Source organism: Camellia sinensis, chromosome 9 (genome assembly GCF_055761805.1).
Source record: "Camellia sinensis isolate YWXY chromosome 9, ASM5576180v1, whole genome shotgun sequence".
Lineage (NCBI taxonomy): Eukaryota > Viridiplantae > Streptophyta > Magnoliopsida > Ericales > Theaceae > Camellia > Camellia sinensis.
The window spans coordinates 148,646,766-148,663,357 of NC_138969.1; positions in this window are offsets into that span (position 1 = coordinate 148,646,766).

The following is a 16,592-nucleotide window of genomic DNA, read 5'->3' on the forward strand; positions in this document are numbered from 1 at the left end:
AGATGAGGGCTGAGCCACTGCTCTACAGGGCCCTGGTAGAGAGGTGATGGGACACCATAGACTCGTTTCACTTTTCATCGATCAAGGAGCTAACTCTGACCCTGCACGATTTCTCGATGCTTACTAGCCTGCAGGTAGGGGTTGTCGGCACGATCCTATTCGATCCTGAGATAACGCAATGGAGAGCTGAACAATGTTAGCTTCTCGGTGCGATCCGAGATACTACTGTCCATGAGATGGTGAGATAGAGCTAGCTCTTGGATCACTTCACCAATATTCAGCTAGTTACCCCGGAGGAGGTTGTATAGTACACTCGTTGGTTTCTCATATATCTCCTCGATACTACCCTGTTTGCGAATAGGGAAAATATTGTGGGGCTATACCTCCTAGGTGCCCTCGTGCGCCTATCATAGGTGGTGGAGTATGATTGGGGTGGTGCCAGCCTGGCCACCTTATATTGCTATATGAGCTTCGTATCCCACCGCAAGGTGGATTATCTTGGTGACTACTGGAGAGTTTGGGAGGTACACCTCACACTTACTTTTCTATTCAGCTTTGCATTCTCTACTTATACCTGCTTTGCATTTTCTGTTTATCTGCTTTACTTATTCACTTGAATTTCCTATTTCTACAGCTGTGGATTTACACGTATTTCACTTTCCTGGCTCTGATCCCAGTGAGGTCGATTGATTTGTCAGTACCCCGCTCTGGGTACTATAACTCCCGATTCGAGCGGCGCCGGTATGTAGACCGAGACTTCCCTTACTCAGGGCCGGCCCTGCCCTAAGGCAGGTAAGGCTTGTGCCTTAGGCCCCATATTTTGGCCCAAAAAAAGGGCCCCTAAATTTAAAAAATTGTTATAGGTTTAACTTTTTTTTTTTTTTTTTCTTGGTTTTAAGATCAATTTAAAGGGCTCCAAATGTTTTATTGGGCCCATGTATAATTTAGTCCATATTTATTTATAAATGTGTTTAGCCCATGTTTATTAAAATGAAAATATATAAATAAATAAATAAAAAATAATAGGGCCCCTAAATTTGGTAAAACATATAAACATATATAACATAGGGCCCCTAAATTTGGCCCAAAAATAGGGCCTCTAAATTTGGTAAAATATTATAGGCTAAATGTTTTTTTTTTTTTTTGGTTTTAGGATCAATTTAAAGGGCCCTAAAATATTTTTTTAGGTCCATGTATGATTTACTCCATATTTATTTATAAGTGTAGTTTGGTCCATATTTATTAAAATGAAAATATATATTAAAAAAAAAGTGTTTGGGCTCAAGAAAAATAATAGATACAATATATGGGCCCTATTTTTTTATTTTTTTATTTTTACCTTCTTTATCTATTAGATTTTAGTGGAATAAATAATTTTGCTCAAATTTTTTTACCTAGGTCTTTATCAATTTTAATTGAATAATTTTTTCCTAATTTTTTTGTTCTAATTTTGTTTTATTAAATTATTTTATTTATAATTTTAATGATTATATGTGCAAGTAAATTTTTTTATGGTTACAAACAAATAAAAAATTTGTATTCATAAATTTTTTTTTAATATAAAAGGGCCCCAATTTTCAAAATTTGCCTTAGGCCTCGACGAACTCAGACACCGTCACCGCAGATAGGGTAAAAAAATCTCTAATCTTGCTCTTTTACATTATGTTATTTTCCTTATGTCCTTACTACGACTCCCATATTGTTGTTTCCATACTGCTCAACCCTTAATATCTGATAACTGCCTTGCACCTGTTGTTCACAAGTTGACTGGCATCCTTGGGCGGGCATCCCTTAAGCATCAAGGACAACCTACGTTGCTGCATATCATGCCTCCACCATGCGGATTTTGTTTGAAGGTCCTTTCAGCAGGGCCTATTACTTGGAAGAGAGGTTCATCCGTCAGACGCGAGGCGTAGCTAACCCTGACATTCCACATCTTTCCCCTCCAGGCATGAAGGTAGTTGATGATCTCCATGACGGGTCCCAAATTGACTTTCTTATGTTGGGAGAGAATGGCGATCGGCACTACGAGCGCAACAACTTCATTGCCTTCTTACAGACTCAAGTGATGGCCCCTCTTACTAGGGGTGAGGTCCGTGCAGTTCCTTAGGTTGTTGCTGCTAAATATGTTCCTGCTGCCACTCCTATTCTTGGGCTTCCTGTGATTCCCACCGAGATTGTATACATGCGACCAAACGGGGTGATCGAGCAGATCCCCTTCAGCACATTAAGGGGAGGGACCGCAAGTTGGTGCTTGCTCCTGGCATTGAGCAGATCAACACACTTCCCTTTATTTCTACCAACTGTACTTCATTCTACCCACTATGCTTTATTACTTTCTGCCCACTATGCTCTATTTCTTTGTTTCATATTTTGTAGGTGCCTGTGAGGTACGTAGATGATCTCCTTCAAACAATTAATACACTACTTCTAATGGTGCAAAAGAGGCAGACTGCTCTAGTCACCCATGGGGTCGAGGTGCACTTTGCCCCTAGTTTACTATCCTTACAATATTGCTCATAATTTTGTTGGTCTTTTCTATTATTTGCTTCGTATTCTGCTATCTATTTCTAATATCTACACTCTTTCCAGCGTGAGCCAACACCAGTTGCACCTACAAGACCTCCTCCAGCTAGGAGATAGAGACGAGGCCTAGTGAGGGGCAGAGGATGGGCTGACCAAGAGAGAGGCAGAGTGAGATAGTGCTCACCTTCTGAGGAGTCTTTTGATGAGTACACAACCCTCAAGGATGAGGGGGATGAGGTCGACATCCAGTCTAGCAATCCCAATAATGACAGTGACGCACCTCCTCTGTAGCTGAGGAGGAAGAGGGCGATGATGGGTTGATTTTTTTTTTTCTTTTCTTTTCTTTTCTTTTGTAGTTAGGAACTAGCTTCAGATAGACCCTTTTGTTTTATTTTTAAAGACTTTCTTTTCTTTTTCTTGTTTTGTAAAACGATGATCGAGGTTAGACCCACCAGTTTATGGAAAGAATATATTTTTTTGATGATTCCTCTTGTATGTCGTGACATGTGATGGATGGCATAACCTCTGCATGATAATCTTGTACAAGATTTTTAACTATGAATACTTGTCCTTGAATTCATTCTTGAATCGAATAACAACCTACAACTTGACAAAATGTAAAATACAACTTGATAACAGGAGAGCACAATGAACACAACTCGAAAATACTAAAAACCACTTGATACAAACAACATAAGACTCAAAACACAGTCGTAGTATACCAAGACAAAAGCCATCCTTTTTTGCAACTGCTTTGATCTGGGCCATCATTTAGACTCGGCCAGGTCCAAATAGGCACGGCCAGGCTAAAAGGTGATGTCAATCAGTGCAGTCCAGCTGTCATGCACTGCCTCTTCTCAAACTTTATAAATGGTGCTCCCATGTTGTTTTTCTGGCAGAATAACAAATCTTTGACATTTTCCTCTCAAGATGGAGACTTTGCTCAACAATAGGCTCTGAGACTAGATAGCCACTTTGGACGGCTTGGAAAAGGTGAACTTTCATGGTTTTGGCCTAGACGCTCTTTTTCCTTTGAGCCGCACTTCGCTTTGTTTTCCGTTTCTCCATGCCGCTGTGCGATGCTGGAACCTGATTACACATGTATTTTGCTTTGGATCACAAGAAATGTGTCCGACGCTTGAAGAATTTCAAGCATTGATGGAATCCTGGCGTGATGAAGAAATCATGCCTCAGCCCCATTTTGGCCATGCCCAGGCTTTAGGACGGATGTGTGGGCTTACTTTGTACGAGGCTCGATCCTTGGCTCATGATGGGAAGTTGGATATCCTAAGTTTGATTCGTCGATTTTCCGCCGTTGGAGATAGAGGTGACCTCCTTTGGCGAGGTTATCGGCAACATGCCCTCTACTTATGCTTACTCGCACACTTCCTTCTTGCCCCTAGTTGTGGCAGAGCCAATATGAGGTTGATTGAGGTGGCTCAATGCGTGAAAGAGGGAAAAAGCTGCATTGGTCTGGCAATGACCAAGACCCTGATGTGTTTAAATGCTTTTCATCGACGAGAGACCACCCGGTATGCAGGGTGTCCACTGCTTCTTCGGGTATTGTTTTCCATCCTTTCTTATTTACGATCCTTATGTCACTCGGCACTCACTCTTTATTTTTATCTCAAAACCCCTTTTCTTACTTTTCTCTCAACATACATCTCTCTACTTTTTAATCTCTCTTATTTTTCATCTCTTCCCAGGTATGGCTCATGGATAAGATGAAAGTGGTGGACCCTTGTCCTGAGTATTCAGCGAGAGCTTACTTTTTTTGCCAAAGGCTAATGGACTTTCCTTCAGAGGGATAGTGGTGTGATTGGATGTGCAACAGATCTGCGGCTGACATAGGTTGGTGTTACCTCTGGCTTAACTTGACAGAGATGAGCGACAGCATGTCCTAACAGCCGGGTATACAGTTAATTGGCCTTATGCACTGCGTGTTCTATTTTTCTTTTCGATTTAGACACCAGTTTGGACATGATTAGACTTGTCCAGAAGAAAAGGGTGAAATACCCGGCTTCATTTCCTATTCATGGTTCACACTTGACTCGGTACCTCATTACTTGGAGGACGAGAGAGCTTCTAGCCCCGCCTCTAGCTTCAGTTATGCCCTTTCTGGCGAGTGCTTGGCTTGGCTCGAGGACGAAGAACAAGTTGGGCCATCTTTAGCTACAAAAGCTTCCACGAGTGCAGACAGAAGACATAGAACTACCTGACTTAGCTGTGCCCCTAGTTTTACTGCTTTGATATTTCTTTTTAAGTTTTTTATGACGTAAAAATGACTTTGATTTAATTAGAGAGTTAGAGAATGAACTTGTATTGAAATCAATAAAATTAAAGTTGTGAGCACTAAAACTTTTCCTTTTTGGTCCCAAAATGGTCTAAGATGTCAAAGGTAAAGTTTGAGAAAAATCAATTCATTAAAATTTTTCAAAACAATTTTCGAGAATGATCACTGCATGACAAGCGTGAAATCAACCCCCAAGATGTACAGCCCCAAACCCACAGATCATAAATGCCCATAACTACATTCACCATACCGGCCTTTTTTCCAAAATGAAGATCACATAGCCGAGCTAACTGATAATAGAGAAAGATAGCCTGATCAAAATAAATGAATAGGACAGCTGAGTTGGAGATTGTTACAGTCGAACTTCAGGATAAAGTTGCCTACATATCCCAAAGATAGGAATCAATTCTTACGTAGTTCGGTTCTAGTTCACTTGAGTATTAACTCTCTCCTTTTGCGCTCTGACTTTTGCCAAAGTCGTCCTTTCGGGTTTTCAACATTGCGAGCTCATTTTTTCTTTAATTGTAATTTTTTTTCATGCTCTAACTTTTGTCTAGGTAGCCCTTTCGAGTTTTCGGCCTAACAAGCCTCTCAAGGATAATTTTTCTTCAACTTGTCCATATTGATCGATTATGAAAACTCTAGGCCATCTAAATCCATGAGAATAATCGCCCCTCCTAACCAGATTGATTTGATGATATAAGGACCAGTCCAATTGGGTCTGAACTTGCCCCTAAGGTTATGGATGGGAGTTCGGTTGTCTTTCAGTACCATATCCTCTTCTTTGCGATTGCTAGACTTAACTTTCTTATTAAAAGCCCTAACGATTCGGCATTGGTAGCCCTGGATGTAATACAATGCCTTCAACCTCCTTTCATCAAACAACATCAACTCCTCAAATCTGCTCTGTTGGCAGTCCACCTTCGTTATCTGACACTCGACCATAATCTATAGCGATGGTACTTCAATTTCAATTGGCAAAACGGCTTCTATCCCGTATACCAAAGAATAGGGGGTAGCCCCTGTAGATGTCCGAATCAACGTTTTGTAGCCCCAGAGAGCAAACGGCAATTTATCCGACCAGTGTTTATAAGTCTCAACCATCTTCTGTTGGATGTTCTTAACGTTCTTGTTGGCAGCCTCAACAACTCCATTGGTCTGTGTTCTATATGTTGATGACTTATGGAAAGCCACGTTATATCTCTCAAACAGATCCACTACCTCTTTCTTGAAGTGTGAGCCGTTATTTGGTATAATCTCGTTCAGAACACCATATCGATAGATGATGTTATTTTTGATGAATTTGGTTACATGCAATGCTTTCGACACCGCATTAGACCGAGCTTTCACCAACTTCGTGAAGTAATCAATCACCACTAGGATGAACTCGTGTCCATTTGATCCCTTCAGCGAGACTACACTGATGACATCGATTCCCCAAACTGAGAAAGGCCATGGTGAAGTCATATTGTAAAGCTTAGATGACGGTATGTTCATGCGATTGACATGAATTTGGCATTTGTGGCATCGCCGTACAAAACTAATGCAATCATCCTCCATGGTTGACCAGTAATAACCTTGTCTGAGGATCTTTCGGTCTGGCATTACACCGTTCATGTGTACCCCACACTCTCCTCTGTGAATGGCCTCCATGAGACGCTTTGATTCGTCTTCCTCCACACACAGCTTGTGCATTCCCAAATGACCTTTTTTATGCAGCTTATTTCCGTAAATGATAAATTGGATGGCCATACGGCGTATTCTCCGTTTGTCCTTGGCATTTGCTCCTGCTGGATACGTCTCTTTTTCTAGAAAGTTCCAAATATCGTAATGCTGGGGGTTTTTTTTCTTTTTTACTTCATCTATTGCGGCAATGGTCTCATAGGTTGGTGCGTATTTCTGTTCAATGATGATTGGACACATCTTCACTCTCAGTGGGATGTCCACCATAGAAGATAGAGTTGCCAAAGCATCAATGAACCTGTTGTTCTTCCTTAGTAGATGTGTAAACGTTGCTTTTCAAACCTCGGAATCAAAATATCCAAGGTTTGATGGTAAACCTTCATTTTTTCTTCTTTAACCCGCCAATCTCCTTTAGCTTGAGAGGCAACCAAATTCAAATCCCCGATGACATCTAACCTTATTGCCCCTAGTTCTAGGGCAGCTTCCAAACCAGCAATACACGCCTCATATTCTACTTTGTTGTTGGACACTTTGAACTGGAGTTTGAAGGCTAAGGGTATATGGGAATCATTGGGTGCTATCAGCAACACACCTATCCTATAACCGTACTGATTGGACGCTACGTCAAAATACATTGTCCAAGTTTCCTGTTTTATTTGCAGAATATTTTCATCTGGGAACAAGTATTCCACTGCCTCATCTCCTTCTACTGGGTGGTCTACCAGGTATTCCGCTATAACTCTCCTCTTAACAGATTTGTGCATGGCATATTTGAGATCAAATTCGGAGAGAAGAAATAACCAACGAGCTAGCCTACCTGTAAGCGTTGGTTTCTCAAAGAGATGTTTGATGGGATCTAATCTCGAAACCAGAATTATAGAGTATGATAACAAGTAGTGCCTCAACTTCCTAGTAGCCCATACCAAGGCTAGGCAAGCTTTCTTAAGGGGAGTGTAGCGGGTCTCATAGTCTAGCATCTTCTTGCTCAAGTAGTAAATGGCCTTCTCCACCTTGGATTCTGACTCCTGAGCTACCATACACCCCATGGTTGAATTTGTCACTGACAAGTACAAAATTAGTGGCTTCCCTAGTTCTAGCAGCAATAACACAGGTGGATTCTGCAGATACCGCTTGACCTATTCAAAAGCAAACTGATAGCGATCGTCCATTTGAAACTTCTTCCCTTTATTCCGAAGACTAAATAGTGGTTCACAAGTCAAGGTTAATTTTGAGATAAACCATCTTATGAATTGAACTTTGCCCAGAAAGCCACGCACCTCCTTTTCAGTCCTTGGGGGTGGCCTTTCTAGGATTCCCCTCTATGTGATCAGAAATCCTAGCATTTTCCTGGTCGTTACCCCAAAGGTCCACTTCTGTGGGTTCAACCTCAGTCTGTACTCCCTGATCTATTGAAAGATTTTTTCTAGTGCAGTGTAGTGGCCTTCCCGCTCCTTGGACTTAACAATCATGTCATCCGCATACACCTCAACTTCTTTATGGATCATGTTGTGCAGGATCGTGGTCGTAGCCCTCTGATAGGTATCCCTAGCATTTTTCAGCCCAAAAGGCATGACTTAGTAGCAGTACGTATCCCATAGTGTGGTGAAAGCATTCTTTTCTCTGTCTTGTGGTGCCATAAGAATCTGATTATACCTGGAAAATCCATCCATAAATGAAAGCAATACATGGCCCGCGGTGAAGTCTACTAACTCATCAATATGTGGCAAAGGGAAGTCATCCTTTGGACTAACCTTATTCAGTTCCCTGAAGTTGACACAAACTCTAATTCTATCATCCCTCTTTGAACCAGAACAATATTGGCCAACCACGTCTGGTACTCAAATATAATCAAGAACCCTGCCTCAATCTGTTCGGTGACCTCCTCATTGATCTTCAAAGCCTAATCTAGGCGAACTCTGTGCAGCTTCTGCTTAATTGGTTAGGCCTCTGGGTCAAGAGGGATTCGATGCTGTACAATCTCAAGGTCGATTCCAGGCATATCTTCGTAGGACCACGTGAAAATATTTATAAAATCTTCTAACAAAGCGATTAAAGGCTCACGTTTCTCTGAAGATAATCTGGACCCGATCTAGACCAAGCGATGATCTTCTTCAGTACCCACGTTAATTGATACGATTTCCTCTGTACCGGTCTTAACACGCCTCTCCTTCTCATGATCAACCAAATTTTTCAAAACCCGACGAGTTTCTTCCTCTTCATTTAAGTCAAAATTTTGAAAATCAAGATCAATGCAACAAACTAAAGGCACAGAGAAGTAAGTGAAATCTACAGCATTCTCATTCAAAAAGTCTGGATCTTCGGTTACAGTGGACTCAAAAGAAAAGCTGAAAGACGACCTGGACAGGACTTTGGCGTCTGAGTTACGACTCCTGGAAGTACCAAACTCAGAGGAATTAGAATCTGACTCTGACTCCACTGACTTAGTGAAATTAGATTCGGACACTCTATCCAAATCAGTAATGGCATCATTCTCAAACTTCCAGACCAGACGTAGGGCCTCAAATGCATCCACGATGAGACCAGTAAAATCTGCTGCCGGTGTGTCCCCAATCATTGAGATAGTAAAACTATCCCCCAAGTTGATAGGCTCAGTCCCAACATGAGAACTTGTTAGTAGATCAGCCAATGCTTTCCCCAACAGCTCCTCTTCGTCAATATCCAGGCTTGTAGTCATGCTTTGATCTATATGGGTGCTCAAGTCCGTCTGCTCATCCTCCTCTTCTGGTAACTGGGGCTCGAAGAAGATCTCGAACCCTGGGTACCTGGTCTTCGTTTCCTGGTCAAACCAAGGCTCTTGAAATCCACAAAATGGGAGATCTTCCCTTGGCGAACAAAGAATCCTCTTTGCTTTAATTCTTCCTCTTAACTCAACCCTCTATCGTTTCCTGTCTTTAGTGGTTGGTTTGTACCCCAACCTAAAAGCATGGGGGCTATAACTCATCTCTTTAGCAACCCTTGCCTGCCACCCCTACCCAATCCTGATCCAGGAATATGCCCTTGTTTGTTTATCATGTAGATGGACTAAGCGCTTACGTAGTTTCCATCGTCTTCTGCCATGATTGATTGGACCAGTTAGACCTCTGCCAAGGAGAAATTGGAGAGGAATACATCCTCCTCCCTGTGTATGATTTCCAACAAGGGTGTGGTAGTCCCCTAGGGAGGGTGAATTGCAAAATTTCCATACACAATAGCGATCCCATCGTTGAAGGGTTATTTTACCACTTGGTGGACTATTGATGACATAGCCTTCATCTAGTGTAACCAAGGCCTACCCAGGAGTAGATTGAAAGTTGATGGTACATCCATGACATGGAATTCCACCTCACGCTCAGACAGGCTGATGAGTATGTGACCCTTGAACGTTCCCATAACATCCTGGTTAGTGTTGTCATAAGCTCGGACGGCTTAGGTTGTGGGCTTCAAGTCAGCCGACCTCAAACCTATGGCATAGGCAATTCGTGCCGGACACACATTGATCGCTGATCTAATATCCACTAACACCACCGGAATCCACTTTTTTCGACTCTCCAGGGTTACATACAAGGGTCGGTTGTGGTTGGCACCCTCTGATGGCAACTCTTTATCTGTAAAGGATATCATTGGCGTAACATTTCCTGAGGTGATCAACGACACCAGTTGGTCAATGGTAGTGTCGATGGGCAACTTTGTTCTGTTCATGGCTTCCAACAATGAATGCCTATGATCTTAGGAAGCCATTAGTAACCCCCAGATTGATATGTCTACATGAATCTTCTTGAGATGTTTCAAGACCAGGTCTTCTTCAACATCTTTCTCCTTTGATTTCTCAGCATCTTTACTAGAGGATTTTGGCTGATCTAGAGTTAGAGGTTTGAAATACCGACCACTGATGGCCATGTGATTAATCTCTTAAGTATACCACATATCATCAGGAGTATCAACTTTCCACCCCTCATCAGTGTATGCATGACTTAGGTCGTTGTCTTTCCACCACTCTCATGCAGTCATGGGTGGGCTATTATCAGGTTCTATCTGAAGCGTGTTCACATCGCGCCCCTCATCATCATACCACTCCTCCTCCACAACAATCTTGGTTTCTGAATTCTAGTACTTCATGAGATTTCTTGGCATTCTCTTCCTGTTATTAGGCTCTCACTCGGTCTTTCCCGTGCTCTGGATATCATTCGTTGTTGGTTCGACCTTTGCTTTTCCTTTCCCTTTTTCCTGCTCTAGGGCTATTTTCCTGTGGATTTCTTCTATTCTTTTTTGTTGGAACTACTTCAATGCCTGTTCTTTCTCAGTCAGAGGTGCAGCCTTAGCCTTCCTGCTAGCACCAACTCTTTCTTCTTTCCCCATCTCTCTTGTCTGTTCTCCTACATCTAACTCCTCTTCACTTAACCACCCATTGCTGGTTTCGAGTTAGCTTGGATCCCACCACCCAATCTATACACTGCCTGTATCTTTTTCTAAAAAGAAGTAGAGGTTGTCTAGATCCTCTTCCAGTTTTGCCAGGTCCTCTTCTAACTCGGCCAAGTCATTGAGGCCTTGTTCAGGCTAATCGTTCTAATGTTGCCCTAGCTCATCCTCCCTAAGCGTGTTGATATTGAGAAATTCTGACAGTATGACCATTGGCTTTGTCTGATCGACGACCACAATGTATAAGTTAGGGTTATACTCCTCCGCGAGTGAGGCCCCTTTCTCTATGACTCAAGTGTTAGTTGGTCCGGTCGCTAATGCATTTTTCTTCTTCATCTCTACCATCACATGCCCTGGTTAGGTTGGACGTGTTATGTCTGTCATGCACGTATCTGTGTTATCCGGAATAACCACCTTAGGTTTTGGTAGGTGGGATGAGGTGATATATGCACAGGGGTTAAAAGCGGGTGGTAGTATATGGATTTGGTTACTGTTCCTGAGTGGGGGGGACTTGGTTATGAGCAGGAAGTGAATTGGTGGTTACGTTTGGTTTGGTAGGTGGAGCGATGATTTTATAGTCAATGAGATCCTGGATCTCATGATGTAGGTGGTAGCACAGGTCTATGGGGTGATCGTGTTGTTGGTGAAAGAGACAATACTAGGTAGGGTCATGTCTAGGTGGCAGTGGGTCAGGGAGAGTCACGGATCGAGGGGCTTGAGATGTCCCCTTTCCATTAACATTTTGAGGGCACGGGCTGGGCTCATATGGAGGGGTAAATATTCTTCGGTTTCGGGGTGGACCGATGTTTTGTGAGGGTTGTAAAGTTGTTGCGGCAAAGGGATTAGCCATTTTGGCTGTTGTGACAACTGTACTAACGTCTGCAGGCCGTGGAATAGTGCTATTACTAGCATTGGTATTCTTGGAGAATGGCTTTCTTGTAGGTTCACTAGTTCTTTGGATGATGCTTTTCTTGAATGCACTCTCGATTTGGACCCCTAACTCGTGTAGAGAAGCAAATGTGGATAGCGGTGCAAGTATCATTCTCTGCAGCATATCTGGTTCAAGGTTATGGACCACCAGTTGGACTTGCTCTCTTTCAAAGGGTCTATTGGTCATCCTAGCTACCTTTGCTCTCCATCTGACGACAAAGTCGATAAAAGGCTCTTTCAGGTTCTGGGTAGTTGCTTCTAATTCACTGATGGTTACCTCTATCTAAGTGTTATATGAATATTAGTTAATGAACCCCTCAGACAGCTCCTCCCAATTCTACTTCGTAGAATCCTCCAGTTTAGCATACCAGATGGCCGCGTTAGACAGAGTTCTTTAAAAAAATGACAATTTCTGAGCTCGAGAGAGACCCATCGGTCTTAGCACATTAGAAAATAGGCGGAAGTGTACAATTAGATCCCCACTCCCATCGAATCTGTCAATGTGGGGCATCTTGAACTTCTCTGATAATCTGACTGAAGCCTTAGTGTATCTATCTTCAATATTCAGAATGGAATTAAAGCCCTGGGACTTTTTCAGCGCTTTCTCCAGCCTGGCAATCTTGATTAGAGCTAGGTCAATATCATTGATGTCAAAGGAAGGGAGTTTCCCGTGAGGCTGTACTAGAGGCCTGAAAGCTGGAACTTGTGGGAACATCTCCTGATGATTCGGGGCTGGAGGGTTTTCAATTGGTGGAAGTGGATCAGGATTTGGCTAACCAGTCGGGATTGGGTGGACGGTTAATGTTGATATCCTAGATGGGCGTCGCAGATCAGCGATAATCTCATCCTGTGCATCCATCCTTTGATTTACAGTATCCATGGTTCTTTGGAATGCAGCCATCATGGAAACAAATTCTTCTATGTTCTAAGCTGTATTATATGCCTTTGCTAGTCGAGGTGAGCTAGATGCTGGTGAACTGATTGGGTGGGAACAAACAGGTGTTTGCTGAATGCTTTGTATTGGTTGCTGACTGTCTATTCCTTCTTCTTCGAGTAACCAATGGAAGTGAGACTAACACTGGCTGATCATCAACAAGATCTCAAGTTTTGCAAAGTCGGCCAGAACGAGTTCACACAACTTGGGTAATATTGGGTGTTTCTGAAGCTATGATGGTAAACTACCTAGCAAAAGAAAGAAAAGAAAAACAATCAAAAACAGACGGCACTTCGGCCTAATCCTCAATAGTCAAAAACACACAGCTGAAGGATTGAAAACTCTACTGATCTCTATTCCCGACTTGATACCAACATTTGTACCACTGATATGAACATCCCTGTACATTTTCACTGTAAAAGCACATATCAGGTAAAAAAGAGCCAAAACACCCCTATGATGGGATAAGGTTACCCTGCCCTAGATTTTTGACATGATCTAGGCTACACTATTCAAGCAAGTAGTTTCATGACATCCTGTATACGGGTGGCATCCTGTCCTAATTTGGAATAGTCACTACGGTTTTACTATATGCAACTAGACTAATTGGTTTGAAGGGATACCTCTCCAAGATTGCCTAATATACCTCTCATACCTAACACCAAGAAGTGAAAGGAGGATCAAGCGATATAGCGATAATCTAGATCCAAGGGTTGTGTTTCCAACATGGCAAAGGGAAAGCTTTTTAGGCAAGCTTTCGGCAAGCCATCCAGGAATAGCAGATAGAAAACACAGTGACTTGAAGTAACAAATGCAAATGCAATGCAAAGAACATATAAGTGTAAACAAAATTTCACATCATGAATTTCGAGTCAAATTCTCTAAATCCCTAGCAGAGTCGCCAGAAACTTTAGCTTACTTTTCGTGCTCTTTCGGATATGACTAGCCCTACAATTTGGACTCCCATGGTTCTAAATCTGGTTTCACAAGTTTAATGTGAAACAGAAGAAAAAAAAATACAAATGAGTCCAAATTCGGCAATTCGTTTTGAAAATCAATGTTTGAACCAAATGTCAAAAATGGACTGCTATGTCAAAAATGGACTGCTTTACCAGATTTTAGAGTCGCCACCTAAATATTTTTTGAAAAATTTAGGGAACACGTGACTCGTGCCAAAAGGCCATTAGTCCATCATCACCAAAGTATCTCGGCTTGGGAACTTAGGTATAAGAGGGAAAGGTCATGAATTGAGCAGCCCACTCACCTGATCAAAGATCGGCCTCTATACATCATGATGTGATTTTATTTACATTATATGCTCTTGTTCCGATTATTATGCTAACATTACTATGTGTTGCACATAAGTATAGACCAATTTGAAAAAGTTGGAACATTTTGATTTTATGTTTGTTTGAAAAATTGTTTTAAATACGCGTCACTTGAAAAGGTGAGTTTGTATATACATTAATCAATGCATCCCAATTTGAGCAAATTAACCTTCATCCACTGGCATTCAAGAGATATATCACTTAAGCACTTAGCCTTATGGAAAACATGCTCGATACGGCAATACAAACATGCGATACGACATGCTAAAACACAAAATACTCACCTAGTACTCCGAGGTAAGCTAAACAAAGCAAAATGATTAGAAAACATGCATGCTCCTAACTAATTCAAAATGACTAATGTGACACATGCAGCCATGCAATTACATAGATTCGACTACTAGCATGGTATATGATTCAATTCAAGGCATGCGATAAAAGCACGTATTCGAGTAATGAACTTGAAATTGACATTTGATTAGTATGATGAGCCAAATCTTATGCATGCAAGATGAATGGATGCAAATCATGGAAAATGCTAAGTAAATATGATGCTCTATGCTACCATTATAAGCGGGTAAATAAAAGGAAGAGAGAAGTGAGGATTGGAAGACATACACCATTATTACATATTTCCCCTCATGAAAGAGGGTCCGAATGAGTGTACAAATGTCCGGATTAAGCTAACTATTACAAATTTAAATGGAGGCTAATTAGCTTAATGAACAAACTACTTATTACATATTTGAATGAATTCTAAATTAACTATCTATCTAATTTTATTACAACAAAGATATTATAACAATACTAATTACAACAATGAAATTGCAATAATACTTATTTACAACAACAATAATTACAATTATAACATTAATACAAGCAACAATAAGGCACAATGATCGTATGCACAGTGTCCAGAAACTGCTCTATCTGCTCAGACTTGCTTCGTTTCACCCTCAGCCACTGCTTTCTGTTTTTGCCAAAATTCACTGTTTACCAAATATTGGGGGCTGGCCAGCCCCAAATGAGACCCGGTCAGGTCCAAAAACAGCCCACCGTGCCCTAATTTCATGCCAAAAATATTTTTGTACTCTGAGGTGAGAACAGTGCAGACAGAGCCTTTTTAGGCCCTATTTGTCCTTTCTGCTCTTCTCTGTAGTGGGGAACTCAAGAGAAGAATGAATTTGAGTCTGAAACTATCAACGATAGCAAGTTGATTGCTTGATGATTTTGGGCATGTTTGGACAAAAAAAATTAACACATGTAATGAATACAACCACCCCTCCCTTTTATCATGTAAATTCAAAAGGGGAGGTAGACACGTCTCAAGACTTATCAGCACATCATGCATTGGTATGTGACGATTCTTAACACGATGGACTCGGCATAACATCCAGCCAAATCCAACTATTCTAATGCCTTTTCTTTATGTCGGTTCATTGATTTTAAGCCAATTTTATTAGTCTTTCCATTCTTTAGTCAATTTGTCCAAAGTGATAGTTAAGTCCACTAAATGAGAAGAAACGTCAAATGAGAAGCGATTCTTGGCATAAAAGAGAGACTACACCTTGATGATGAACCTCCGTAGAGGTTTAAGCCATTGAGCATAGGTCTCTTTCTCATGCCTTGAATAACCATCAATCTTTTGAAATAACTCTCAAGCAAAATAAAAGAAGAAAGGAAGGAGGGCGCAGAAATTATTATGCGAGATTGATTATTAAAATGATACTCTTTCTATAAAACAACTATTAAAGAAAAGCTATCAACTCAAATGGCATGTTGTCTAAGGCCTAAACAACCGAAACCATGAGGGCTTACAACACAACAAGTAAAATATTCAAAGCATAAACTAATTAGATACATTAGGAAAGCCCTAAACAGCCCCAAAACATACAAAAATAGTGGCCAAATATTATGTTAAAGATAGATAATAGCGAGAAGACACTAAACTAGTAAACAAGAACAAGGAGAGGTGGTTAACCCCTCCACTTTTGAGACTTCAAACCATGTTTTTTAGCCCTTTCAAACTCTGAAAAAAAGTTTTAAAGTCAAAGAAAAGAGTGTAAAAACAGGGGTGTGAGCTATGAAGTAAGGTGCAAGAAAGGGTGTTAATCCTTTCTACCTTTGGTAGCTATTCAAACCCAAGTTTCAACACTTGAAAAGGATTCAAAACAACACAAGAACAAAAGAAATAGATAGAGATAGATTGAAACAAAAGTAAAAACAAATGTGACGAGCTTATACCTCTTGAAGAGAACAAACTTTGTTTGCAAATCAAACTCAATCCTAGCACACTCTCGAGGCTGAATCATGATTCTCAAGGTTCAATCAAGGCTCTAAGGTTTAGGTTTGAGGGTGGGTATGGCATATAGATATAGCTCAAGGATGGTAAGCTTGCTCAAAGATGGCTTGGCAAGGAAAACAGAGCTCTCAAGTGAGTGTACAGGCTCCTTGAAAAATTTTCAACTCTCAAAACAGAGAT